This window comes from Delphinapterus leucas, chromosome 19 (assembly GCF_059928025.1).
Source record: "Delphinapterus leucas isolate spDelLeu-1000000601 "Yukka" chromosome 19, BTC_Dleu_Yukka2, whole genome shotgun sequence".
NCBI classification, from domain to species: Eukaryota; Metazoa; Chordata; class Mammalia; order Artiodactyla; family Monodontidae; genus Delphinapterus; species Delphinapterus leucas.
Genome location: NC_143147.1, coordinates 12598308 through 12625476, shown reverse-complemented (window position 1 = coordinate 12625476; position 27169 = coordinate 12598308). Strand labels below are relative to the sequence as shown.

Below are 27169 nucleotides of genomic sequence, written 5' to 3'. Positions count from 1 at the left end.
TTAAAAAAACAAGTCTGGGTGGGCAGGGGAGTTGCCACACAGGGTGGAAAGAAGCATAAGAATAGATCAGGTGGTTTCAAAGATCCTCAGAGAAGCGCTCAGAAACTCTTTTCCAACCAGGTCCTCATTACCTCTGGGTATTTTTAGAACCCTTTCTTTATCCCTGGGGTTCTGAAATTTCAAAACAGTGTGCCTTATTTGGCTTTTTATTATTCATCTTGCAGAGTATTTTATGGGCCCCTTCAATCTGGATACTTACTGGCTTTCAGTTCTGAAAAGTACTTTCCTATTATTTCCTTTGATGATTTCCTTTTATTTCCCCTGTGGTTTGAAAGTCCAATTATTTAGATATTGTAATTTCTGGAAAAAAAACTCTTCCTTCCTCTACTCTCTTCTACCTCTTGATCTTTTGGTCCATTTCTGGACTGTTTCCCCAACTTTATATTCTATTATTGAATTTTTGTTATCAAATGTTTTGATTTTCAAAAGTTTTCTCTTTGTTTTTGAAATGACCATTTGGGTAGTGTGCTGTTATTTTTGTAATACGCAGTGTGTAGGGGCGGTGTCTCCTTTCACTCCGCTAAAGAGTCTATTTACTGATGTTTCTTCTACTCCTTTAGTCGTGTCTGAATCATCCAGGTTTCTTATTTATATTTATTTGTTTTGCTCTTTTTCTTTCAGAGGGCTTTCTCAAGTGTCTGGTTGTCCTTTGCTGGCCATGTCTTTTTAAGGTGGCAAAATATACTTAATGTAGGATTTACCATTTTAACTATTTTTTTTTCAGTATACAATTCAGCGGAATTAAGTAAATTTACATTGTTGGGCGACCATCCCTACTATCCATCTCCAGAACTTTTCCATCATCCCAAACTGAAATTACGTACCTATTAAAGCGTAACTCCCTATTTCCCCCTCCCCCAGCTCCTGGTAACCATTATTCGACTTTGTCTTTTGATGAATTTAACTATTCTGAGTACTTCAGGTGAGTGGAATCATACAATGTTTGTCCTCTTGTGTCTGGCTTATTTATTTCACTTAACATAATGACTTTAAGGTTCATCCATGTTGTAGCAGGTGTCCGAATGTTATACCTCGTAAAGGCTGAATAATAACCCATTGCCTGTCTATACCACATTTTATTTATCCATTCATCCGCTGATGGACACCTGGGTCGCTTCCATGTTTTCCTTCTGTGAATGACGCTGCTGTGAACATGGGTGTACATATATCTGTTTGAGTCCTTGCTTTCAATTCTTTTCATGTATTTTTGAAAGTGAGACAGTAAAAAATTATTAGAGGCTCTGTGTGTACATGTGTGTGCTGCTCCCAGTGGATGAAAGGGTGTCAAAATCACTGTCTGTTAGCGGATCCCAGGAAGAGAATATCCGTTCAAAGGTGTATCTGTGCGGGACAGGCTTTCTCTACATAGGGCAGGAGTATTGGAACATTTACAACATACAACACAGCACTCCATGCCTACAACTTATGGCGTGAATGGTGTGTGGGCGACATTCTTTCTCACCTTCCAGGTGTAATTTCCCTATACTTTGGTATTTCTTTGGTACTTGTGACTGTGATTTGGGAGGCCAGGGATGGGATGTGGAGGGAGAGAGATGTACAATTATATGTTTGTGCTCAAGTTGCCTGGATTCTTGGAAGTTCCTCTAATATATATATTTTCAGTCAGCCCTGGAAGTAGAGATCATATTTTATGAGCACCAGCTACTTATATAACTGTGTAGATAGTTCAGGATTAAGCAAATGTTAGCTCCATCTTGGAATGTAATGAAGACGCTTACAGGGAACAGAGTGGAGGTGGTCTCCAGGAGGCTGGGATTCTGGCTCAGGTCCAGCCTGCACCCCTGTGGTCTGTTTTCAGAGGCTCTGCTCTGGCCTTTGCAGCCAGCAAGCTCTCCAGTCCATTAGGTTTCCTATGAAAAAATTCACTTTTGAATTTTTATTTAAGTGGTCTTTTTTTAAAGTAAGAATAACTTCCATTGGAGCCTTTCTCACAGACAGGGTCATGATATCGTTACCTCGATGCCTGCTTTTGAGCAGAGCACAAGGATGAGGACAGGAGGGGTAGGGGGCACAGCCTGAGCAGCTGGTGTTTGTTTCAGCCTCTTCCTGGGCCGCTTCAGAGCCGTCACAGAATAGGGATGCGGCATCACCACTCCCTGCACAGCCCCGGTGCGAGGCTTGAGGTGTGATGTGCGGATATGGTGGTGTTTGCACTGGCTTTTATTTATTTATTTATGTAAAATTTTTTTCTTTTTTAAAAAATAGATTTATTTATTTATTTATTTATTTATTGGCTGCGTTGGATCCTCCGTGGCTGTGCGTGGGCTTCTCTAGCTGCCGAGGGCTGCTCATTGCGGCGGCTTCTCTTGTTGCGGAGCACGGGCTCCAGGCGCTCAGGCTTCAGTAGTTGTGGCACGTGGGCTCAGTAGTTGTGGCTCGCGGGCTCTAGAGCGCGGACTCAGTCGTTGCTCTGCGCATGTGGGATCTCTCCGGACCAGGGCTCGAACCCACGTCCCCTGCATTGGCAGGTGGATTCTTAACCACTGCGCACCACCAGGGAAGCCCCTGCGCTGGCTTTTAAATGATGCTCTTTCTAATCTCACTTTTCTGCTGCTGGGGAGTGTATGTGAAATCAGTGCATGCCTACTTCAGTTTTGCTCCCATTGATGTTATCGGTATTCATTTATTTACTTCACACCTTTTTAGATGGGTGATGTAAGATTTGTCAGTTTCTTTCTTGACGTCTTGCACTTTTGTCAGCAGAACGCCATCTGCCATCATTCCATAGTGGTGCTTGTGGACGTGTTTCAGAAACTGGTTGATGTCCTGTGAACCAGATTTGCACAAGCCTCTTCAGTTTCTGCTAATGAGTGGAAGATGGTTCCCAGGGCCTGCTTTCACGGACAGCAATGGTTAAACCTCCAGAGGTCTGATAGCCTAATGTGGACACAGGTGGAAGCAAACTCTGCAGACAGGCAGGAGAACTTTTGACAGTGTCTCTGCTTCCTTCATCCTTTGGAACCAACCAGAAATCTGACATTTCCTCCAGGAAATGTCAAATATTTCCCCATCAGGCGCTTCTTCACAATTCTTCCTTTTTCATTGCATTTTATTTTTCACTCAGATAAAATTTGCCAACAGTGAATGCACAGATCTTAGCCTCATACTCTGATGGGTTTTGACAACTGTATCTACTCATGTAACTCACACCCCAGCAAGACAGAGAACATCTCCTTCATGCCAGCGGGTTCTTTGTGTCCCACCCAGTCAATCCGTGCCTCACAGCCATCACCGCTCTGATTTCTGTCACCAGAGATCCGTGTTACTGGGTCTAGAGTTTCACATAAATGTAGCCGGCCATTGTAATCCTGCACTGCCCATCCCTCTATGTCTGGCTTCTTTTGCTCACCCATGTAATTGCGTATATTAGCAGTTTGTTCTCTTTATTGCTGAGCCCTTGTCCACAATATTTTTTATCGTGGGATATACTACTTAAAAGGAAAACCCTTTCTCTACCCACAGAATAGTTCTGCCACCAAATGGCTGGGTTCTCCCCTACCATTAAACAGTTCTGACACCAGCTACCCAGACTCAGCACTGACTCTGTAAGGACCCAGTCCCACAAGACTGTCCCCCATGTCAGACACCAATTGCAGGTCCCAGGTGGTCACTCGTGCTTCTGATCAACCATGTATAAATCAGGGGTTCCCACGACCCTCTCCTCAGGTTTGATAATTTGCTAGAATGGATAACAGAACTCAGGGAGACACTTATTTACATTCACCAGTTTATTATAAAGGATATGATAAAGGGCACCGATGAACAGAAAACAGCCTGCTAAGTGAAAGAAGCCAGGCACGAATGGCCACGTAACGGATGACTCAATCTGCATGAAATATCGGGAATAGGCAAATCTCTGCAGAGAGAAGGCAGCGTAGAGGCTGCAGGGACTTGGGGGAGGGGAGAATGGGGCATGACGGCTTAATGAGTGGGGTTTCTGGACAGTGCGGATAATTGTTCAGTACTGTGAGCGTACTAAATGCCACTGAACTGTATGTATACTTTAAAATGGTTAAAATGGTGAAATTATGCCTTGTGCATTTTACCACACACACACAAAATATCCACCCCATTACATAGGCGGGAAAACTGAGTCTCAGATATGCAAAGGCTTAATCCAGGTTCACACACAGAGAGAGCATCAGAGCTAGGGATTAATCCATCTGATTAGGCCAGCTGTGTGCTAAGTGCCGAGAATACAGAAAATATAGAAATGAAGGGTGCAGACCTCTCCCTTTGCCTCCCCAGTGAGCCTCCTTTCCTGGCCTTTACTGGTTTTCCCCTCTGCTTGGACTGGGCTAGCAGGTGCAGGGCGAGCTCTGCACCTGTAAGCCACACCATCGCCACTGCGTTCCTGGTGACAAGGCGCTCAGGCTGGTCGACTCCAGGCTGAGCTGGCGTGGTGGCACCAGGCACACGGAGACTCAGCCTGCTCCGGGCTTTGGCCCCAACCCTTCCAGATAGGACACAGCTCTGCCACGCCCTCCAGCCCCTATCCCTCCTCTGCCAGCTGGAAGGCTCTCTCCTGTCAGCAGGTGGTCACCCTGGAAGTCTTTGTTCTACTAATCCTAATTCTCTTGTAGGAATGGAAAGGCTGCCTCTGAAATTAGGCCGCCTGCCATGAGAGAAAGTTGGGTGGGCATTTGCTCAGCAGCAGACATCCACTGCTCAGTGCTTCTGTCCTAAAAGCTTTTTTGTCCTCTCATAGCTTTTGGGCTCAGTGACTTAATCCTTCTGGATTTTTGTCCCCGGTACCCTTAACTCCTGGAGCCTTGTGAGGCTATAAATCACTGAGAATCCTGCAGAAAGGAAGCAGAAGGGCAGAGTGCGAAGTTGAAATAACTAAGTCTTTATCACCAAGTCCCACCTGCCATTCCGTCCCAACTCTTTTCCATCTTATTCCGTCTGAATTTTCCTGCGTATGTATCACCTCCCTTCCAGTCTGTCCTCCGGGCCTGTGAAGTTGTCCCCAAGGGCTGGACTCAACATAAGAAGGGAGGAGTTGGGATTTATCTACAAGGGACCACTCTGCCTTTGAAGGTCAAGAGTCTTCCAACTGGGACAAATAGGCAGGGGCTTGGAGAAGGGTCCCCCTTTGTGCTTGGGCCCTTGGTTCCCTCTCCCAGACAGGCAGGGTCCCATCCACGTTCCTTGGTGCCACTTTCATCTTTTTCCCACATACACTCAGCAAAGGAGGAATCTTCCTGCAGTATAGAGCTCACTCCCCAAGAGGAGACCCAGTGGGCAAGATGCTTTATAGCTCGACGTCTAGATATCAGAGAGGAGCTGGACGTGTCTTCCTTTGTTCAGATAAACCGGAAAGCTCTGATGAGACAAGATAATAAGCTCGTGGAGTCTATCAGGAGGAGAAGCATGAGACTGTTCTAGTGTCATAGACTCACGCAGAGACCAAACCTGATAGACTGTGCGTGAAAATGTCCAAGGCAGTCCTAGCCTTTAGTTCATACCCAGCGATATTGGTCCCTTTGTTTATTTCCCGATGGATGTATGGATTTTATCAATGCTAAGTAGACAGAAGCTGGCTCTGTCCCGGGGGAAATCCCATGGATAAATTGATTTCCTCCTGACCCAGAAAGAGGGACTTTCTGGGTGCAGCAGTTTGTACCTCTTAATTTCCCTGCTCCTGGAGGCCAAAGATCCAGTGAGTCCTTTCTGAAGGTGACTTCCTTGCTTTTACTCAAAATGCCCAAGCCACACAGGCTCCTCTCACATTTCTAAGTGAGGGGTAAGCTGCTCTGAGTACGAGCCCAGGCACCCCTCGCCGCACATGAAAATTTGATCCGTGCACTAAAGACTATCTTGCTTAATGCAGTCGGGCCCTTTGTCCGCAAGAGCTAATACCCTTTTGGGAAATGCTGTGACTTAAGCTGAAATGTCAGGGAAGGAGAGGGTAGAGAGGGAATGCGGACCTCTGCCATCCAACCTCCTTTCTCCAGCCACTTAATAACTTGGCTAAAAGCCACAATCATTACAGAGCCATCAGCCAGGCTCCAGCCCCTCGCTGCCTTCCCAAGCAATCAACAGGATTTAGTGAGCCACCAGTTGGAATTTATGTCACTTAAAAAGTGTGGTTTCTTAGACCAGTCCTACAGAGACCGATTACAGAGACCTGGGCACTTTGATTAGCTTCCGTTTGGAGACCGGAAGGCTGTGGATGGAGCCAGCTGTTAGGCCTTCCAAGTGCGTACCTAGAAAAAGTAGGCACCTAGCACACGGCCCGCTCATCTCCACGTTGTCCTCACTAAACGTGACTCTTCCGTCATTTCATAGCACTTTTTGTTTGATGGAGCTGTGATTGAGAGGAAGGAGAACCGTCAGAGCCTCTTAAATGTTGCCAAGCTTTTTACATTCATTATTTTTATAACAACTTCATGAAGTAGTTATGATTATGCCTCATTTTGCACACGAGGAAAATGAGGCAAGGCCACCTTCTGCATGTGCCCTTGACAACCTTGTCATTTTTACTTTGTGTTACTGTCCCTGCTCTATGCCCGCACCCGTCAGCTGACTATGACTGCTAGATAAAACCACAGTCACAGCGAAGCTGAATCTCTTTTGTTTTGGTGCATAACTGCGAGCTTAGGGCCGCCAGCAGTCCTATCACATTTCCCTGGCCACTCACTCGCCTTCTCTCCAAGATTCTATTTTACGCCTTCTCTTACCTCGAAATCTCCCAAACTTTCTCACCTATCCACACTCTCAGACAGGACCTTGCTCCCTCTCTCACTGGGAAAATAAAGCAATAGGAAGAGGGTTTTGTCAGGCTCCCACCACCAAATCTACTCACTCCCCAGCATCCGTACCGTATGCTCTGCCTTCTTGCCCGTGTGTCTAGAGGACCTGCCCGTGACCCCACGCATGCCAGTCGTGCCCTCGCACATTCATCCTGTCCCTTCCCCACTACCCTGTGACATCACACCAGCAACCTGGCCCCTCTCTTTCCAGCCTCGCTCTCCCCGCTTTCTACTGGATCATTTTCATTAGTAGACAAACCTACTGTAATTTGTTCTATCTTAGTGAGAAAGCCTCCTGCTGACCCCATGTTCCCTACCAGCTACCACCTATTTTCTCTGTTCCCTTTTGGGTTTAGCAGTAACCTTGACCAGAACATTTTTGTTGGAATGATTGGGGCAAAGCCTAGTTGGAGTGGGTTTAAGAGAGAAAAGGAGAAGAGGTGTTGGAGCCAGTGAGTCTAGACTATTCTTTCAAGGAGTTTCCTGCAAAGGGGAGCAGCAGACCTCTCTTATACCAGCAGTCAAAGTTAGTTGAAATTTAGTGAGTTAAAGTTACAGGAAATGAAGCCAGGAAAGTAGGTTAACATTGATCTGACGCTCGCTAGAAGCCAGGCATGTTCACAGGACCGAGTGGCAGATGACTGTAGAGAAATACAGAAGTTTGTCCCTTGTCTCAAAGAGCTCTGGCCGAGCAGGAGAGACAGTGAGGTGAACAGGAGAGACTGGGCGGGCTGGGGACTTGATGGCTGCTAACAACCAGACAGGGGCCTTGCTCTGTCTTTATCGGCCCGAGGACCTCAATTTGCAGACACTTGACTCTTTCAACTCTCACCCTGTTTCCTTCTTAACCTCACCTGAGCTGGACCACATCTTGTCAGACAGACCATGTGTGGGACTCACCTAAGGTCAGACCTGGCCCTGTGTGAGACGCAACAGCCTCCTTCCTCCAGCTCTTAGGGCTCCGATGTTGGATTCTTATGGTGCGATTGGCTGCACTGGTCTCCTGGTGCTGTCTCATGGGAGGCCAACCAACCAACTCCAGCCGCCCTCTGAGGCTGTTAAGAATATCTTTCTCCATCCAAGGAATGGGACCAGCTCTCTATACCTGTCAGTCTCAACCCCACACCTGTTGCAACACAGACAGATGCTATCGACACACCTGTGCCCACCCTACATCCTGGCTTTAACTGTCCAACTTCCTCGCTCCCTTCAAAAGCATATCGGAATACAAGTGACTGGGCGTAATAACAAAATTATTCCAAGGAGAACTTTGGTGCTGCTCTGATTAGTTTTAAAAGTAAAGTACTTGTAAGCACTGATTCTCTAACCGCCATTAGTAACTTATTAGTAGCATCCGACATTACAAGGAGTCAGGACCATCCCTGCAGTTGAAAAGTGCAATTGCACAGGCAGCTGAGTGAGAGCAGGGCCCGGGCGGGTTGCTCGAGTGGGTGCAAGGGCTGGCCGAGGACTCTGGCAAACTTGAGAGCCTGTGTCCGTCAGCAGGGGCAGAAGACCGCTCTCCTCCAGTCTGTCGCTACAGCTCAGATAGGACCCATCTTCTACGTCTTCAAAAGAAGCTGGGAGTTCACATTTTAAGGGGAACCTTCTGATTTTTAAATACTGAAATGTAATTCAAAACCTCCAGAAACACTGCGCATGACAAACAAAATACAACTGCGAGATGAGTTTGATCCGTGGGCAGGTATCCTGCTCTCCTGCTCTCCTACGTCTGGGTCTGTGCGTTCCCAGCTTGGCCTCCTTGCTGTCTCTCCAGCTCTTTGTCGGTCTGAGACCTCGCACAGCTGCCCTCCCAGGCCCATATTTCAGCGCCATGCCCTGGAAACCGGGCGTCAGCCCTGCTGTCAGAGGAGGGGCTCCTACGTCGCCGGAAGCAGAGGGACACGGGGGGAGAGTGAAGGTGGTGCTTTTCATAACTAACACCCTCATGCACCACTTGCCCCATGGGACGTGGTGGAAGGCTGGATCACGGTGACATCTCCAGAGCGCGGAGAGACCAACTGAGGAACCGCCGGCTCAGTTCTGCCATGGGCTTCAGGATGTCTTGTGATCCGAGTGCAGGCTGATGGTGGCACCTGTGTCAGCATAACAGCCTCTGCAGGTGCGGGGACACCAGCTGGTGTGGCCTGGGGCTCCATGCTGCTGGGGCGGCCAGCTGGCCCGGGAGGCAGGGAGTCCAGCGGCCAGGGCCTCAAGATGCATCTCCAAGGCCAGCTGCACTTCACCTGGAGTCACGGGGACACAGAATGGGGCCAGAGGGGCTTCGGAGAGGGTGGCTCACCTCCCCCTACACCTCCACCACTGTCCTGCCGCCACCAACCGACACACCAGCTGGGACCGAGCGGGCACTGGGGTTTGCTTTTATTTGTGGGGGGAGACTGTTTTCGGTTGGGGGGCAGGCCTGCACATCAGACTGCTCTACTCTTTTAAAGAAAGAGAAAACAGTAAGGCGTTGATGAGTTTGCTGAGAAACGGAATCTCTGGTCCCTAAATGGGAACTCCACGAGCTCGGGGAATATTCCCTGTGAAATCACGAGGTTCAGCACAGTGGCTGGCCCATAGTTCAAGAAATATTGTTGAATGGACAAAAGAAAGAAAGGAAGGGAGGGAGGGAGGGAGGAAGGAGGGAAGGGAGGAAGGAAAGGAAAGAAAGGAAAGAAGAGAGGGAAAGGGCGAGGGAGGGAAGCAGGGTAGGGGTGGGGTCTGTGGGCGTTGACCCCAGATGTGAAGCCCTGTGGAACGTATGATAAAGACTGTTTTGTTTCGAGAGGGGGGCTGCTGAATACCAGCTCAGGCCGTTCTCTTATACCAGCGACGCAGAGAAAGGGGGGAGGTAAAGCCTGCGCAGAATTATGTATATATTTTTACTGCTGAGCAATTAGGCAGTTCCTTTCGGTTAAAATCCATAGTTTCCCTCCCATCTGGAAAGAAGTGGTTTTAGTAATGTGGCAGTTTCGATTTTGAGCCAGAGAAGTCATTTAGGAACAGAAACATGAAACACTTCTTTAAGAATGACCATACCATTTCAAGCTCCAAATGATCATATTAAGGGTTTAGTTAATATTACACCTGCTCTGAAAAGGGGAGAAAAAGGCAGAACGACTTGTCACGCAGTCCTGCTGAGTGGCCACCCAGTGGGTGCTGTGAAGTCGGCTTTCTCTTCAAGGCGGTGGGCGCTGGTTCCTGAGCGTTGCCTCAGCTCCCTGCAACGTGGATGTTTCTGGAGCTGAATGAATAGAGGGCCTGCGTTTCTCTGGCTCCTGAACTCAAAGCACAGACCGGGTTCTCTCCACTTCATCTCACTTGTGGGTACCACACCTCCAGAAGCAGTAATGGCGCCATTTATTAGCAAGCTTCCATCTAGAGGAGGGACTGCCATTTTGTCCTGGGAAGGAGAGTATTATACTCTTTTCTTCTCATGCAAAGCCCTCAGTGATTTACTCCTTCTCTTCATCCAGTGGATGCTGTGGGGTTATCTTCCACTTGCCCCCAAAGCAGTCCTCCAGGCAAACCACAATGAGCCTAAGGGCTGCTGTAGGAGGGAACTATTTTCTCCCTCTTCTCATTGGAAGCACACTTCCAGCCTTCTCTCCAACCTCCTTGCTGTTTCTTCTCTGCGGAGGAAGAGCGACATACCCAAACACTAACAATGGAGAAAGTCTGCCTGTGTAGTTCAGTCTCCTTCTTGCTTCTCTCTTGGATCCTGGCTTGTGTCCATCCTTTTCTCCTCCATGCCCTGCCACCCTCCGCAGTGTGTGATGGGAAGAGTGGGGGAGAAGGAGACCTAAAGTTAAACTGGAAGGTACTTTCCATGGGGGAGGGGTAATTATTATGGATTAAGGATGGTGTGAGTCACTACTAATAGACTTAATGTCGTGGTTCCCATCTGAATTTGTCTCAGTTGATTCAGACTTTGAAGGAGAGGGGAACACAACATTTCAGAATCAGAAGGAGAAAAGGGAAGCGATAGAGTCAAAGAAAGTATGGGCAAGAGATTAGAAGGAGAACCAGGAGAAGCTGCTTGAACTAGTCTGTGTGGACAGTAGGAGAGCACGCTGCCTGAGGGATAGTGGAGGGGTTCTTGGTAAATATGGAGGCACCATTTGTCTTTTTTTTTTTTTCTTTCAATCAACAATTTGTATTTATTTATTTATTTTTGGCATGCGGGATCTCAGTTCTCTGACCAGGGATCATACCAGGGTCCCCTGCAGTGGAAGCGCTGAGTCCCAGTCACTGGACCACCAGGGAAATCCCCACCATTTGTCTTTTGCATCACTGAGGTCGCTGGACTGGGTACGCATGTTGATTGTTGAACACTCCTCCCCAGACTTCATTTCTCTCTGACCTTCCTTCCTCCCTGCTCACCCTTTACTCTTAGGCTATACCCTTAAATAGTTGGTTCTCAGTAAATGGGGACACTCAAGGCTTCTAAGTAAAAATTTCAGGGAGTGTCTATTTTCCTTCATTAGCTGCAAAATAAACACATTTTCATGGTCCTGCAGTTCAGGGGCTGCTGGGCTGGTGTTTACACATGTGGTGAGCAATGCTTCCCTCGCTCTCCCTCTGAATGCACTCCACCACCCTGTCTCTAGCCAGTCAGGGTGCATTGGAAATACCTGCAGAGCTTTCAGAAGCTACAGATGCTTTGGGCCCCGCCCCAGTCCATCTAAATCAGAATCTCCGGTGGTGGAGCATTGCAGGCGTGGACATTTTCTAAAAGCTTCCCAGGATTTTCTGATGGATATCAGGACTGTGAACTACTGATCTAGGCAGACACAAGCCCCCTGAGCCATTAACCTTCACCAAGTTAAATAACCAGTCCTCCCTAAATGGAAAATTCCTGCAAATCTGGAGACGTTGTCAATAGTGTTAGAGACAGTGATTTCTTTTTCTATCCCAGAGTCTTCCAGCTGTAGGATAAGCTGAAGTATCCTTTATCAGAGTGGACGAACTCAGGGAGGGCTGGGGCAGTGATGTCTGGGCTTGTCTGCTGGGCCCCCTTGACCTCTGGCTGCTTGGGCAGCTCATCCTCTCTAAAGAGGGCAGTGTTGCTACCTAGAATCAGGATGGGAATTCCAGCCAATCTTGGGCGGTGAAGTCCCAGGGGAACGACTTCTGCCATGCGCACACCACTGTGAAGATCCCTCTGGGCCAATACTTCATATCTGCCTGCATTTGCTCTCACATACTTTAGACCCCGTCTTCACCTGGAGAGATGTCAAAAGTGACATGCTGGGTACTGTGAATCTGCTTCAATCACGGTGGGTTAAGTTTCACTGGGAGAAGATTTCCGGGTTCAGCACCGTCCTTGATAACCTAACCAATTCTAAGCCCCAATGAGTCAAAGACTTGTTAAGCTCTGCCAATGGGCTCGGCCCCCACCCATGCCCTTCAGTCACTCAAAAGTCAAGGTTCAGACATTTGTCTTTATTCCTTCTGCTCAAATAGGATATTCCCCACTCTCCAGTCTTGCGGGCACCTGTCCAGGTGAGCACTGGAGCCCACAGGTAGGGTTGTTAAGGCTTCCTAGGCAAGAGGGCAAGCTCACCTTTTCTCCTGAGCTACACCAGCCTTTTCACCCACAAGAGTTGCCAGTTTTCTGCATTTACAGTAACCAACTGAACTTGTCCTATGCTCAAGACAAGTTGTAATTCATCAAATCCACTCATACTCTTTTCCCATTGCTTTTTACTCAGACGAAGACTGTGGCAGAGAGGTTATTAAATCCTTTTCTAGGGGTGAAATACATAGAAAGGCTGTGTGATTCCGTGATGCACTCCAAGAATGTAAGTAAATTTGCTCTGCTTGATCTCACTGTTACGAAGCCGCATTTGCCACTCTTTCTATTACACAAAAGACATATTCACACACACCGCCGCTAATAGTCGCTGCTGCTCCCAACAGCAGGGACTGGGCTTCCTGCTTTAGCTCGTATTTTCCTGAGTAAGAGGAAATGTCCGGACAAGTTTCTGCCTCTTCCTCCTGTGTCTGGAATTTTAAGCACATCTGCAGAACGTTTTTCAGTGTTTCTCCCCCAGAGTTCAGCGTTTCTACTGGGCCATCATACTTCTCCACATCTGATGGTACAGGAAGTCCCACTTTTAGATACAATGCAGATGTGGAAACTGTGTCTTAGAAGCGACTTGCTTTCAGGTGAAATTATAATGGCATGTTTGACGATTTTGGCTTTGTTTATCTGGACATTAAAGAAATAATCATAATGGCTTTTGTTTGTTTATTGAGCACCTAATACATGGCAGGTTCTGTGCAAGACCCCTCACTGCATTAGTTCATGGAATTCTCACGATAAACTTGCAAGAGGAACACTATGATCTCAACTTAAAAATGATAAGTCAATGTTAAGAGGGATCAGGTTTCACGCTCAAGATCAGACTTGAAACTAACTCAATCAATTTATGAACTCATTTGATTGAAAAGTTCATGTGGAAAAAATAAAACACATAAGAATAACCAGGACAAATCTGAAAAAAAAAAAAACATGACCGTAGAGGGGCTCTACCACGTGTCTGGTGTATATCATCAGTAAGAGGAATATTGACTAATACTTTGAAATGTTATCTCACCACCAATAGCAATGGAAAAGGGAGCACATCTCTTCCCACCTCTGAATTTCAGTTGTGTCATCTCTAAAATGAGAGGGTTAGAATTAATCCAGTCCAAGGGTCCTCACAGCATTCCATGCCTCCATTCCCACTTCAAGGCCTGCCGCAGGAGGGCAGAAACCCAGCTCGAGGTAAAGGGGCCGGATTCCAAAGTTGTCCGTTGGGTGTAACCACCTATTAGGTCTCCCTCCACAACAGGCTGACTCTTCTGTGGCTGGATCTCCACTTCCATTGCTTGGTCTTCCTGTCTGTTCAAGAACCAACACTGTACTGCTTTCATTATTTTCATTATTGAGGCTTTTTTTTTTTTTGTACCTGGTCATGTTTTGCTTTTTTAGAGTTGTCCTTGCTATTCTCATATGTTTTATTTTTCCACATGAACTTTTCAGGCAAATGAGTTATGTCCCCAAATGTCAGTAGTGGCAAGGCTGAGAAACCCTGTGCTAGATAAGGAGAGTGGAGGGATGGGAAGAAGAGTTTAGGAGAAAAGAGAGGGAGGAGAGCAGAAGAGAGAGAAACGCAGTGGGAAGGAGGGGCCCCCCTGGCCCCTAAAGTGGGGGGTGGCTTTGAGAGAAAGAATATCTTCTCCTGCTAGGAAATGCACTTTCCTTTATTCCAATTATATTTCTGATAAGAGAGGACTTCTGTCTTGACTAAGAATTGATGGAAAATAAATCTTCCGCTTACAAAATTATTCATCTGAGGGGATGGGGAGAATGTTCCACAGACTAGCTTATGGCTCCAAACATTTCAAGTCTTGTTTTTCCTCCACTGTCTTTGTACTTTGTGCTTTGTCTGTTGTGAGATGCAGGGCATGTTCATATGGTGGCATAATTCTAGCCCTGCACCCCGTTGTACAAAGTCAGGACCTGGGTGATGCCAAGTGGACAACAGGGAAGCCGTTCCCGTGTCAGGATGGCTAGCAACAACTTTACTGTATATGGAAGTGATTGTAAACCACATACCTATATCCCACAAAACCCCAAATGTAGTCCCAACTCAACTTACCCTTAATTGTCTCCCCACTTGTACTCATGGCCATCCCAGTGCCACCAGATATGAGAGGAGTTGTGGAGAAGTCAGGGTAGAAAGAAACAGTGGTCTTAACCAACGGAGCTAAAAGTATTTGACTTTTGCAAATTTCACGATGACAAGCGACTATGTAAAAATATCACTAGGTTCCTCCCAGGAACTTAGAAGGGGCCTGTGGGTGAGGGACAGGTGAGGGACATTGGAGCTTAAAATTAGTTAGCATCACAGTAAATACACAGAGACTACCTTGGAGGTAGTCTCTCCTACCCCACTCCTCTGGTCCTATGTCATATAAGAAAGTATTTGTGAATAAGGGAGAGTGGCATTTTAGTTTGAAACTTTCAACCAGGAGTCCAGGTTGTGCAGAGGATATACACATAAGACCTAGACCACGTCTTAGATTTGCCCATTCATCACAGGTGATAGAAGAAGTTTCTCCAGATTTCCCTTGGTCCTGAGTTGAGGCGTCTGAAGCGTCACCGAGAGTAGAGTCTGTCAGGATTGCCGGAGATCACCATGGTGGACCCCAGGGCGACACAGCAGTGGTATTCAAGGTAGATGCAGCCAGCGTCAGATATAAAGGATGGAAAGTGCCCGAGAATCTCTTGGTGGAGGAGAGTGGAGATTGTGCTGTAGTAAGAATTGGCCTTTGTCCCAGGTTCCTGGCACAGAGCTCCTAAAACCCTTGGGATTTCCTGAGTGACAAGCTTTAGAAGAACATCTTTTCTTATTCATAACGAGGCCCTTTCAACCACACCTGAGTTTATGCTGATAAAGTGGCCCTTGGAGGAGGGAGGGGACTGGTTCCCAGAGGAACCAATGACTGATGAGTGGGTGGGAATTTTCAGCCCCATCCCGGGACCTCCAGGGGGTGGAGAGGGGCTGGGGATTGAGTTATTCACCACCGGCCAGTGATCTGATCAATCATGCCTGTGTAGTGGAACTGCCATAAAAACTTTAAACGAAGGGGTTCAGGGAGCTTCTGGGTTGCTGAACACATGGAGGTGCTGGGAGGGTGTTGCCCTGGAGAGGCCGTGGGCCTCCACGCACACCTCCCCCATACCTTGCCCTGTGCATCTCTTCCGTTTGGGTGTTCCAAGTCGCATCCTTTACAACAAACAGGTAATAGTAAATGAAGAGCTTTCCTGAGTTCTGTATGCCACTCTGGCAAACTGTCAGCCCCCTGATTTATAGCTGGCTTTTCAGGAGTATGGGAGGCCTGGACTTGTGATTGGCACCTGAAGTGGGGCCAGTCTTATGGGACTGAGCCCTTAACCTTGGGGTCTGTGCTAACTCTAGGTGGTTAGTGTCAGAAGTGTTGTGAATATAGAAAGGAAACAGTTTTTCCCATCTAAGGATCGTACAAGGGTCTAGCCTGATGAGGCCCATGGAAATTAATCTTCCCTAGGAGAACTTGCTGGCTTCCAGCGGCCAGGGCCAGGCCTCTGGTTGGTGCTAAGAGCACAGATAGAGGACCAGCCTGCAGGAGACTAAGGCTGACCGATTCCCCTCATCGTCACCAATATAAGGCAAGTCACAAAGATGACCTCTCTGCTGTTGCTCAGCTGTGGCTGGCGTGGCCACACAATGCCTCAGGGAGTTTAGAGTTGGTTGGGGAAAATGAAAGGAGGGTACGGAGAGAAAGGGCTTTGTTATATTTTAAATTAGACTGGGAATGAGTTAACGATCTTAGATTTGATTTTTAAAAATCACATTGGAATACAAAAACTCTGAATGAACTATATTTTTTTACCTGCTCCAGGGAAGACTGGGTGCTCAGCCCTAGAAATTAAAGAAGCTTCTTTCTTTCTTTCTTTCTTTCTTTCTTTCTTCCTTCCTTCCTTCCTTCCTTCCTTCCTTCCTTCCTTCCTTCTCTCCTTCCTTCTTTTCATATTGAAGCCTGGGGGTCTTTAGATATTGATTATATCTGTTAAGTAACAAGCTGCCATTACGCTACAGATATTTCTTACTTAGCGCCTTCTTCCTGCCATCTCCCTGGTCCTTAGCTGAGTTTCTCCGTGGAGACTGAGGGGGTTGAGGAAGCAGGAGGGGTGATGTTGGAGTCCTAGGTGCGCAGGCGTGGTGAATGCCGCGGTGGGCAGCACCGGAGAACTGCATGTTGTGACCTGGTCCCAGGAGCGGGTGACGTCTTCACCCAGTGCTGGGCTCTGCCTGGAGCAGATCCTTCTCCCCTTCACCACTGTTCGCCTCAAGCCCTGCCCTGAAACAAAGGTGAGGATGGGCAGGATTCGAAGCCTCTTGTCCCTGGGAGGGGAGGCTGCTCCCTGCAGGCCAAAGAGTAGACTCTTTGGGTCTAAGCCACTTCTTCCAAGCAGGAAATGAGCCTTTCACATGGGGATTTATGTTCTTCAGAATTCAATATAACATAGCAATTCCGGCTCTTCTCTGATGGGAGGGTTTTAAGAAATTGTGCCCACTTGCACCTCACGAAAAATGCAGGTGGGTTGCATGATGAACCCTGAGTGCTGAGAGACATAGGTCCCACCTCCAGAAAAATTCAGATTTTCTCTGGCAGTGTCCATGCAGAGCAATTGCATTTGGCTTTGAGAGGAAGCGGGAGGGCCTTCTTAGGACAGGACCAAGATTCCTGAATAGGAGTCTCTCCGTGGGGTTCAGAAACAGGGAGAACAGGTGAACACACTATATTTTCTTTGGGAGTCTGTGTGACTCTTGCCCCCCAGCCAGAGCCTCTGGTCCAGAAACAGAGCTTCTATTCTGCTCGCTGCCTGGAGATCAGAGCCGAAGGCAAGGTGGGAGGAACGGTTTTATTTCACTGAATGAATATACTTTCTCATTTCCTGTCACCCTGGGGCCTTTGGGGAACCTTGCAAGCAGTCGGAGGGGGTCGTATGGATTCTGGAAGCTTTGCGTGCTGTACTCATCGAGCACAGCAGAGCATACCACCCTTTCCCTCTGCAAGGAGCTGGGGGAGCAGCTGCAGCCCTGGGATTTGGCTACTGAGATGGGTGGAGAACACTCATGCTTTACAAATGAATCTTAAGACAGTGGAGTGGAAAAAATTGCCCGGCTGTGCCTTGCGCCTGCCAAGGATTTGTATGTAGAAGACAGGCTGGCAGCTCCAGGGGAAGTGGCTGAGTGTGTCAGTATGGGAGGGGGGCTTGGATCAGGGAATGGGGAGAACGGGGGGTGATTCCCGGCTCCATCCTCTGTTGCTCTGGGAGCTGAGGCCAATGTCTGCACCTCTTGTACCTTGGTTCCCTCATCCGTGTGCTTTATCCATTCAACCCATGTTTACTGAGCCCTTGCCTTTGCCAGGCCTTGCCAAGTGTCAGGGACACGGCGAAATGAGGCACAGCTCTTGGCTTCCAGTTGTGCACCCACTGGTGGGTCAGACGACACAACCTCTAAGATCTTTCTAGTCATATACTATTTGCTCTGTGCTTTGATTTAAAAACCCTCCTGAGAATACCCTCACTCTCCAGGTGTTTAGCCCCAGTGCTTCCTTCTTTATCCTTCCAAAGCCCCCTGCCAACCCCATCAGATTCCCAGGGACAGGGACCCCTGCTCTTCCCATCTCCCACCGACTGTGTTTCCTTCATGCCATTGCTGAGTCTGTGCGCGCTGACGGGACAAACTAATTCCAACCAAGGTATCTGTTATCGATTTGCACGTTTACACATTTAATCTGCCATTCCTTTCAGGTAACATTTGCCTATTAACAGCAATTTCTAGCACATTGACCCCGATATTGATTGCAAGAAGGACTTGACGGTGCTTGAAAACTCTTTAATTACAGAGAAGAAATAAAGGGAAGGGAAGTGTCAGAGACTGATATGATGGATTCGAGTCTGCGTGATTAAAGAAGAATGGCAATATTAGCTGCTATGGGGAATTGAGTGGGAGAATCACTTTTTTAAAAATAAATATTTATTACACAAGTAATAAATGCAAATATTCTGAGTAATACATGAAAACTTTACAGTTATTATTGATTACTTCCCAAATTCCCTTCGTAGAGATAAACATTGTTATTATTTTGATACGTATTTTTCTAGGCCTTTCTCTTTACACTTTAGAACAGTGGCCTAACATAGAAAGCATCATATGAATTGACAGTTACTGTTCTTTTTATTTGCAGCGTGGGATTCCACAGTCGGGATCTACCATAGTTGATTTATATATTACTCTCTATTGATATACTATTGGGTAGTTTCCATTTTTGCCACTGTAAATAATGCTCTAATGAAGACACTTGTACCTGCCTCCTGTATACGTGTTTGAGTGTTTCTCTGAACAAGGCATGCGTATTAAAAATTTTGGTATTTACTGTCACATTGCCATTTGGGTGTGTCACCTCCAAAGCAGCAGTGCCCACCTACCTGGGGAAGTGGTGTTTGTGAGCAGAGGATGGATTCAACCTGGAAGTGTCAGCACAGAGCAGCTCAACTTGAATACCTTGTAGGTGTTGGAGAGAAGATGGGGTGAAAGTTTAAGGCTGGAGATGCAGAGTTTTAGCAGCAACTCCACAATCTCTCTGAGGGAGTGGGAAGAGTGGGGAGTAATGAGAGCAGACGATTAAATGATGTTGGAGAGGAGAAAACTTCCACAACTATTATGTGGAAAGAGATGGGAGAAAGGCTCTAAGTTCGGGCGATCGACCATCCTGCTTTGCTGAGACAGGGAGTTCCCAGAACATGGGACTTTCCGTGGGAAAACTGGGGGAATTCCAGGCAAACCTGGATGAATTGATCACCATACCGAGTGAAGGGATCGTTTTCTAGGAGGAGGGACACTTTCCTCTAAAATTGTAGGGAAGGAGGCCTGATTCGGGTGACTTAAGGCAGCTAGAAATGCACAGATTGTGGAGGGGGAGGCCCAGCTTCTCGGCTAGAGGAAGTTTTTGAAGCAGTGTGTAGTGGTTCAAGGTCTGGCACGTGCAGTGATTTGGTCCCAAGCAACAGCACATGGCTGTAGCTGATGTTAACAGGAGGGACTATACTGAGAGACGATTAGACATTCAAAGAAGGAGGGAAGGCTGAGGAGTTGGCCCCAGCAATCCCGGCAGGCAGAGAGCGGAAGTGTGGCTGCCGTTCTGTGGCAGAGAGAGAGAGCCTGGTCCAAACAGTGGTCCAGGAATTGCCAACGCTTTCAGTTAAGTTCAGGGAGAGAACGCCTGTCTGGCCTGGCCCGTACCTGACCAGAAGAGGGTGGGCATTCTGGTTACAGCCCTCCACGATGAATCCGGGAGGAAAGAGGTGCCTCCTTAAAAGGAAATTAGTGTGTTGTTAGGACATGGAAATTGATACCAGTCAGCCAAAAACATTAGTAAAGTTCCACTATCAGTCCCCCAAAATTGGAGCTCACTTCCTGGACACTCCATATGCCACATGTATATGTTCATGTACATTTACATGAATATATTATATGCATAGTAGATGCTCAATACACACTTGTTGGGTGTATAAATGGATCAAAACTCCTGCAGAGGCACACACACTCCAATGAGCAGCCAGCAAGACGAGCTGTTATCCCCATACAAACAAGGGGCAACCACTGCCCACAGAAACCAGCAGACTCGGTCTTCACTGGGCTGGTCCCACAGAGAGTCTATAAAACATCTGAGACTTGCTGATGTAACTCTGCCCCATAGATATGGGTCACTTTATATAACTGACATCTTTCCAAGAATATGTCTTTAAGCCTACTTTTTGGAAAAAGTCAAATTTTAGATTTAGTGGGGAAACTTACTATTTCTAGGACTATCACAGCAAATTCTTTTATAGTATATTATTTGCTTTATGAATCTGGGTTTTATTTGTAGATTAGACTTGTTTAAAGCAGAATAAACCCCCTGTTGGGGGTAGGCTAATCTGAGCTACTTTTTTAAAAAGCCCTTAACTTCTTATACCAAATTGCAGATACACACACCACCCCTAATTGCTGACAGTGTGTTTCTGAGTGGAGGCCCTGGAGGGCCACTTTGGAAACTCTCTGAAACCCACTGGTAATTGGTGGTATCCATCTTTATTCCAATGATTAATGTTCCAGAGTCCTTAAAATCAGTTTGTTCTTGTAATTCCCTTAAATAGGATTTGTGCAATCTATTTTACTTTGCAAACTCTTTTGTTGCAAGGAATGCAAGCATGAACTTTACTACCAACTGAGAGGCCTGACTAACAAGGTTAAGGGGTAGTTTCAAGTAGCAGTCCATTGACTTTCCAGTCACAGGGCCTGGGCTGCTTCTTGGGGACCACTGGGTCTGAGCTGGGGTGAGCCACCCTGGGCTCCCATTAAGGAGTAGCTGTCTGAAGTCAAGTCTCCCTCGGCTAGTATTACATTCCTCTTTTTCCCGTGGGTTAGATTCTGTGGCTGCTCATGAAAATTCTGCATTTCCTTACATACAGATGGGATATCTAGTGATTCTCTCCTGCATTCCTTTTGATGTCACATTGTTTACTTTCACCATCCCCTGATAAGTAGGATTTGTGTCATTTGGCATTTGTCTTGTCTTTTGTTGCTTGTTTTGGAAGATTCTGCGTGGATCCAGAAAATAGTCTCAGTGCCAAGATTCTGGATCCCTCCAGACTTTTCCAGCACTTACGGTTGGGTGCTATAATATGCCACAAGGTGCTTAAAAAACCCATAACAGGAAGATGAGATTATTGGATGGGAAATATATCTCCAAATTTGGGACATTGGACCTATGTAAACCTTTGTCAAGATATATTTCTGATCGTTGGACTTGAGGTGTCCCATTACTTACTTCTAAGTTGCTGACCAAGGGGCCAACAGTTTTAACAGTTCTCTGTTCAGGCTGGTTTCTGCCTGTCATGTGTCATCCTAGTGGCTTCAGGGACCAGGCCCCTGTAGCAGGAAGAGGTCTCATCATGCAACACTACTGACAGCTAAACTCAGAGAGAGCAAATACCTTGCAGAGCCCTTGCCTGACATTACATGACATTCTTTCTTGATAAACCTAAATATGGCTTCCCAGACCTCAACTCCAGGGAGCCCCACTGATTATGGATGGGTCTATGAATTAAAACCTAATTCAACCCTGGTTTAGACATAGGGCCTTTAAGGATGCCAACATCTAGCAGAAGGTAGGTTCTGATGACCTCGAGTGTTTTTGTGACTCTATAACTTGGTGAAGCAAGGTCCATGTGAGTCCTGCTTTACATGAAAAGAAAGCACATCTGTTTGTATGTGCCACGCTCTGCCTGAGCCTATTTTTCCAGCTTGTCTCAGTGAAGCTGTGCCGAGCCCAGGGTGACCTTGCTCGGGTCGGCTCTTCTGTGTTAGGTGCTTATACTACAGACCCATCTGCTACTAACTGCAGCTGTCACTCAGGGTGAGCTCACCAGCTGATCAAAGTCCTCCACTTCCTGAACAGAAAATGAAATCTGAAAAGTAAGGCCATGATGCTGACACCTTTCGGCTAAAGCCTTTTGTGAGGGGGAAATGTCAGCATTGGTGGGTCTCATGTTCATATCCTGCCTGAGCCCTGGCAGCCCAGCTGGCAGCTGGCAGCCACGGAGAGGCACCAGGGATGTGGAAAATCAGAGCTCTCTCTGGCCACCAGAGAGTTAAACCCCAAAGGGCCTGTATGGAATGATTACTTGGAATGCTGCAAGGGGCTTTTTATTCTCTTTCAGGTCAGCTTTGCTGATATCCAGGGGCTAAGTATAACTGTAAGCACGTGAATTTCAGTAAATATGTTTCCTTCAGTTACCCAGCTGGACAGTTTAGTTCACCAGAGCCTGCGATCACACAAAAGCTGCCAGGGAATTGTTGTGATTTAGATAATTTCTAATCTCTCTGCTTAACCTGCAGGGGTCATGGGCAGCCTCAAAGACCAGGGGGTGGGGAGAGGGAGGTGGAGGGCGTCTGTTGTCATCAGCCCAGAGAGGCAGGTCCTTGGCCCAGGCTCAGAGACTGATGCTGGGCTCAAAGAGAGAGGCTAAAAGCTACTGTGGAGGGTGAAGGTGTGTGTGTGTGTGTGTGGTGGAAGGGGGCGGGTAGTGGGGGGTGGTGTGGGAGTGAGAGGGTCGGGAAAGATGGAGAGTGGAACAGCCACAGGGACAGCAGAATAGAGCTGCTACCCAGCTTGGGGGCTAAGGGGCAGAAGACCCCCAGTGAGGACTCAGATCCGAGTCCTTGATCTTATACCCAACGCCTCCTCTGCAAATTCCAGAGGGGCTGTCCCTAGCCAACAGAGACCACCATTTGAATGTATTATTTATCAGTGCAACTTGGTAGACCACTTGCCATCACTGTATCACCTGTGATGCCTGCTTAGCTAAGCTCATTAACCGCGCAGAAGGGTCCTCCTGAAGTTACTTGGTGGAGGGTTAATGACCAAGGGACTCTTGGTCTTCGTGGAAAAACTGCAAAGGGCAGTGAGGAAGTAGGTAGAGGTAGACCTATTGTTTGGGGGCTGAGGTGGCATGCTGTGACCTTGAAAGCTCTCCCTGGGTGCTCATGGGGTCCAGACCTATTGGGATTCTAGACTCATGGAGAAACAGGAGTTCCTCCTATAAAGGCAGCCTTTGTCTCTCATCTTCGCTGATGTCTTCTAGATGCTTGGCATCTGTTTCCATTCCCAAGGGTCCTCTGGTTTCTTTAGAGGAAGTGTTTCTTCCTTGTTAGATACAGTCTAATGGAAACATCATCAGGGTCCAGCCATCCCATGACCCAGTCTAGGCCAAGTAGGTGATTGCTCCTTGGCAAAGAGACAGGACTCCTGAAAATGGCTGCTGCTCGCCTGCACCCCAGTGGCAGGATCCTGGCCAGGCGTTCTTTTTAGGGGACCAGTGTGGTGATGGACCCTGCTCTGGATCTTCTCTGGTTTCTGCCACTCTCAAGCCTGGCCTTCCCAACTCCCTTTAATCCTATATGACCTCAATATCCCTTGAGCCTAACTTAGCCAGAGTTGGATTCTGTTTCCTACAACTAGGAAACTGGCTCACCCAAAAGATCTGGATCTGGTCCTGTCAGTGAGGGCTTTTATTCATTTATCACAGTTTTTATTCATTCCAGGGCAGGGACTTTATAGATACAGAATCCTTCATGTTCTTTTGTTTGATTTTTTAACACAGGGGAAACTGAGAGGTGAGACTTGGGCTGACTGACCCAAGGTCCCGTGGCTGGCTAGTGACAGAGCAGGGGCTCGAACTCGGGACTTTGGTGGAGACCCTGTTCTTCCTGCTACAAGCCCACATATTCCTCACCCGAACATTCTGGCAACTCTGTGGCCAGGCAGGCCCTCTGCTTTGCGGCAGGGAGCAGTTAGAGGCGCCTGGAGTCAACAGTGTGGCATGGCAGTGTGGGCTGGTTGGGACATGGGTACAGAGGGAGGAGGGACGGCATTGGCAGGGTTTGGGGAGGGAAGGGAATGCGATTCAGAACCACCTTTATCTGCCCTTCAGCTTGGTAGAAGGCTCACGTCTGCAACCATTAGAAGTTGCACATAATAAGAGTCCATTAATATAAATGGGAAATAAATAAGCAATAACCACAACGTGCACATTCCAGGATCACCTTGGAGAAAAGTCCTTTGAGTCCCCCGGGGGGTTGTGGAGGGAGGTGGCTGGGGTCTGCCCCGGAGATGCGGCTCCCTCCCTCTGCCTTCTGAATTGAACTCATCCCCGGTCCCCCAAGGCCCTGCAGCTGCTGTTTCCCACTCTCACTTCAGGTTCTTGGCAGGAACCTGCCCTCTGACACTCACCAGGGCCCTGGGTGGGCTTTCCTCCTGTGAATAACCCCACTAACGAGGGTGACATTTCCACTTCCCCTCCTGTTGGCTTTGTTATCCTGCAACTTCCCGGGCCTGGTCTCCAGGCATACCTAATTAAAGGACTGGCGGTGCTTTTACCAATAGTTCTGTTTGGAGCTGAGTATTATGTCTCTGTGACCAAAAAAAAAAAAAAAAAAATTAAATTAAAATAGCCTCTTTGTGTCTATCCCAGAGGCCTATATTCCGTATGGTAATGAAGCCCACATCCAGTATGTGATGACACAGGGTAATAGTGGGTGGTTTTCATGAGAACCCTGACTGCATTCATTTGTTCAGCTGATTGATTTATTAAACATGAGCTGCCTCGTGTGTTGCTTGGTACCATGTTAGGAGATGAAGGGGTGGGGTTGAGTGAGAAGGCAAGGCCCCTGCTCTCAAGGCACCTGGTTGTACTGGACCTCTGGTGTTTGTGTCTATTTCTCCTTCTTTTGATGATCACACTTTCATTTCCTCTTGAGGGACTCCCCCGTCCCATTTCTTACCCACAGGGATTTGGAGGAAGCGACTGATGTCACTCCCTGGCTCCAGGGCTGGGCGGGTGATTTCATTTTTTCCAATTCACAGTGAGTGGTTCAGGGAGGGAGCATGACCCAAGTCAGCCCCAGAGAGAGTCGGTCCTAGAACTTTTGCTAGAATTCTTGACACCTAGGAGTTTGCCTTCTGCCAGCCTTGCTAAAAGGCAGGGTGGAGGCCTGGAGATTCTGAGGGCCGTCCTTGCTACCGTCTGGCGGGGAGCCTGCTGGAGACCGAAGCCAGAACAAAGAACAGGACTGAGTGTTGCGACGGGTCAGATTTCTGAATGCATCATTTGAGCGCCTAGATCCAGGGGTGACAGATCTACCCAGGAATTTTGCAATTACACAAGCTGATCAATTGCCTTTTTTTCCTTAAACCAATTAGAGATGGGTTTCTGTCTTTTGAAATAAAAATCGTCCTTATTAATGATACCATAGTAAAGTAGGGGAACAAGAGGAGTTGATGACTTGTTATAACATGTTGTGACGATAAAAAGGCACAGAAATGTCATGGGAGTAGAGGGAGGGGAGCCTCACCCAATCTGCAGGATTTGGGAGAAAGATCTCAGTAAAAGGGGCTACTTGGGCTTAGTCATAAAGGATGAGTGGGAATTATCCAGGAACATGGTACATTCTGGGAAGAAGGAAGAACATGGATTAAAAACAAGCTAAAATCCATTGAACACGCTATGTTTTTTTAAGTGGCATTATATATTAGAAAGATTTGGACCTGAAATGGTTTACTTAGAAAAAGACTTTGGTGTTCAAAAAGAGAGACTCTAATTTTATAGATTGATGAATATGGGGCAGCTTGTTCCTTCACCATGCCGTATTAACTGTGGCTGCGTTGATGAGTTAACTATTCCCACACACCCATCTAATTCTGCAAGAATTCTGGAAGGGAAACATGCCCACAGGAGAGGATCGAATCTACAGCAGTGGTCCAGAAGCCTGGATGTTCACCAGATACATCACTTAGCAGAGTGAAGACACAGACACGTGGGCCCCCACCTCTGACCGAATGAAACTCAGAGCGGGGTCTAGTGTTTCATTAAAGTTCCTCAGGTCATTCTGGTTGTGTAGCCAGTTCTGGGGTGCATGGAATCTAAAGAGAGGAGAAAAGACAATGATAGAAAGCACCAAGATTTGGAAATCAAGCATGTCTGGGACTCCAGTTCATCATTTTTATTAGCCACACTGCAGTTTACTGTCTCATTTGAAAAACAGAAATAATTCCATTCATTTAACGTGTATGGTTATTTATGGGATGTTTCCTAGGCACCAGTTGCTGTATTACGTGCTTGGGATATATCAGCGAACAAAACAGATGAAACTCTCTGCCCGGCAGAGACAGACTGTGAAAATAATTAAATGAGTAAGTTGTAGGTATGGTGGAAGTTAAGTGCCATGAGCAGAAGGAAAAGAACAGAAGTACAAGGGAGATCAAGAGTGCTAGGGGATGTAGGGTGAGCAGATGTCATATTACACAGGGCTGGTAAGGGTGGGTTCACTGAGCAGGCGATCTGAGCAAGGACTTGAAGGAAGAGAGAGGATTAGCTAAGTCACTGTCTTGGGCTAGAGCATCACAAGCAGAGGATGGGATACTGAGTTTCAGAGAGTCAAGTCAGGGATGACTCCACACTTCTGGCCTGAGAAATTGGAAGGATACCTTATGTTGAGATGGGGAATTGGTTTGCAGATGAAGCAGGTTTTTTTGAGGGGGGGGGAGATCAGCAATTCACTTTAGGACATGGTAAGTGTGAGATATCTATTAGACCTCCAAGTGGAGATGCCGAGGATACAATTGAATATATGGATTTGGAGTTTGGAAGAGGGGTCTTCCCGGAGATACAAATTTGAGATTCAATATAGATGAATTTTGAAAGCCTTGGAACTCTAAGAACCCAACAAGTGAGTGGGTACAGATACAGAAGACAGTAGGACCAAGACCTGACCCCTGGAACTCTCCAATCTGAAGAGGTGAGACAGAAGACGAAAAACCAGCAAAGGAGACTAAGAAGACCAACCAGTGAGGTGTTCTAGAAGCAAAGAAATGGGATCTTTTAAGGAGGAGTGTACTCTGAGAGTCAGTATTCTCATCTGTAAAATAATTCAGCCTACTCGCGGGGTGATTGAAAGGATCACATCAGATAACTTACGTAAAGCACACGATGCCGGCCTGGCACATGACGAGACCTACCCTTGTCATTCATGGTTGGTAGTCTACATTATCCTTCCAGACCCCAACCTGGTATAATTTCTGGTGAGTGAATTTCTACCAGAAAAAACCTATTTCATGCAAATATGAGCCTGGGGAGACCTCTTTTATCCCCTTGATCTACTAATGCAGCTGCTTTTTTTTTC

At 47.2% G+C, this 27169-nt stretch overlaps 1 protein-coding gene and 1 non-coding gene across 3 annotated transcripts in view; one reads left to right on the top strand and one right to left on the bottom strand.

The window, feature by feature from the left end:
• ADPRM (ADP-ribose/CDP-alcohol diphosphatase, manganese dependent) overlaps positions 1–27169 on the top strand; it is a 331886-nt gene that overhangs the window by 179034 nt on the left and 125683 nt on the right. The gene's annotated exons all lie outside the window — the stretch shown is intronic.
• On the bottom strand, positions 57–137 carry LOC149744741 (small nucleolar RNA ZL8). The gene has a single exon (XR_016390457.1). It is a non-coding gene; the product is annotated as a small nucleolar RNA ZL8 (small nucleolar RNA).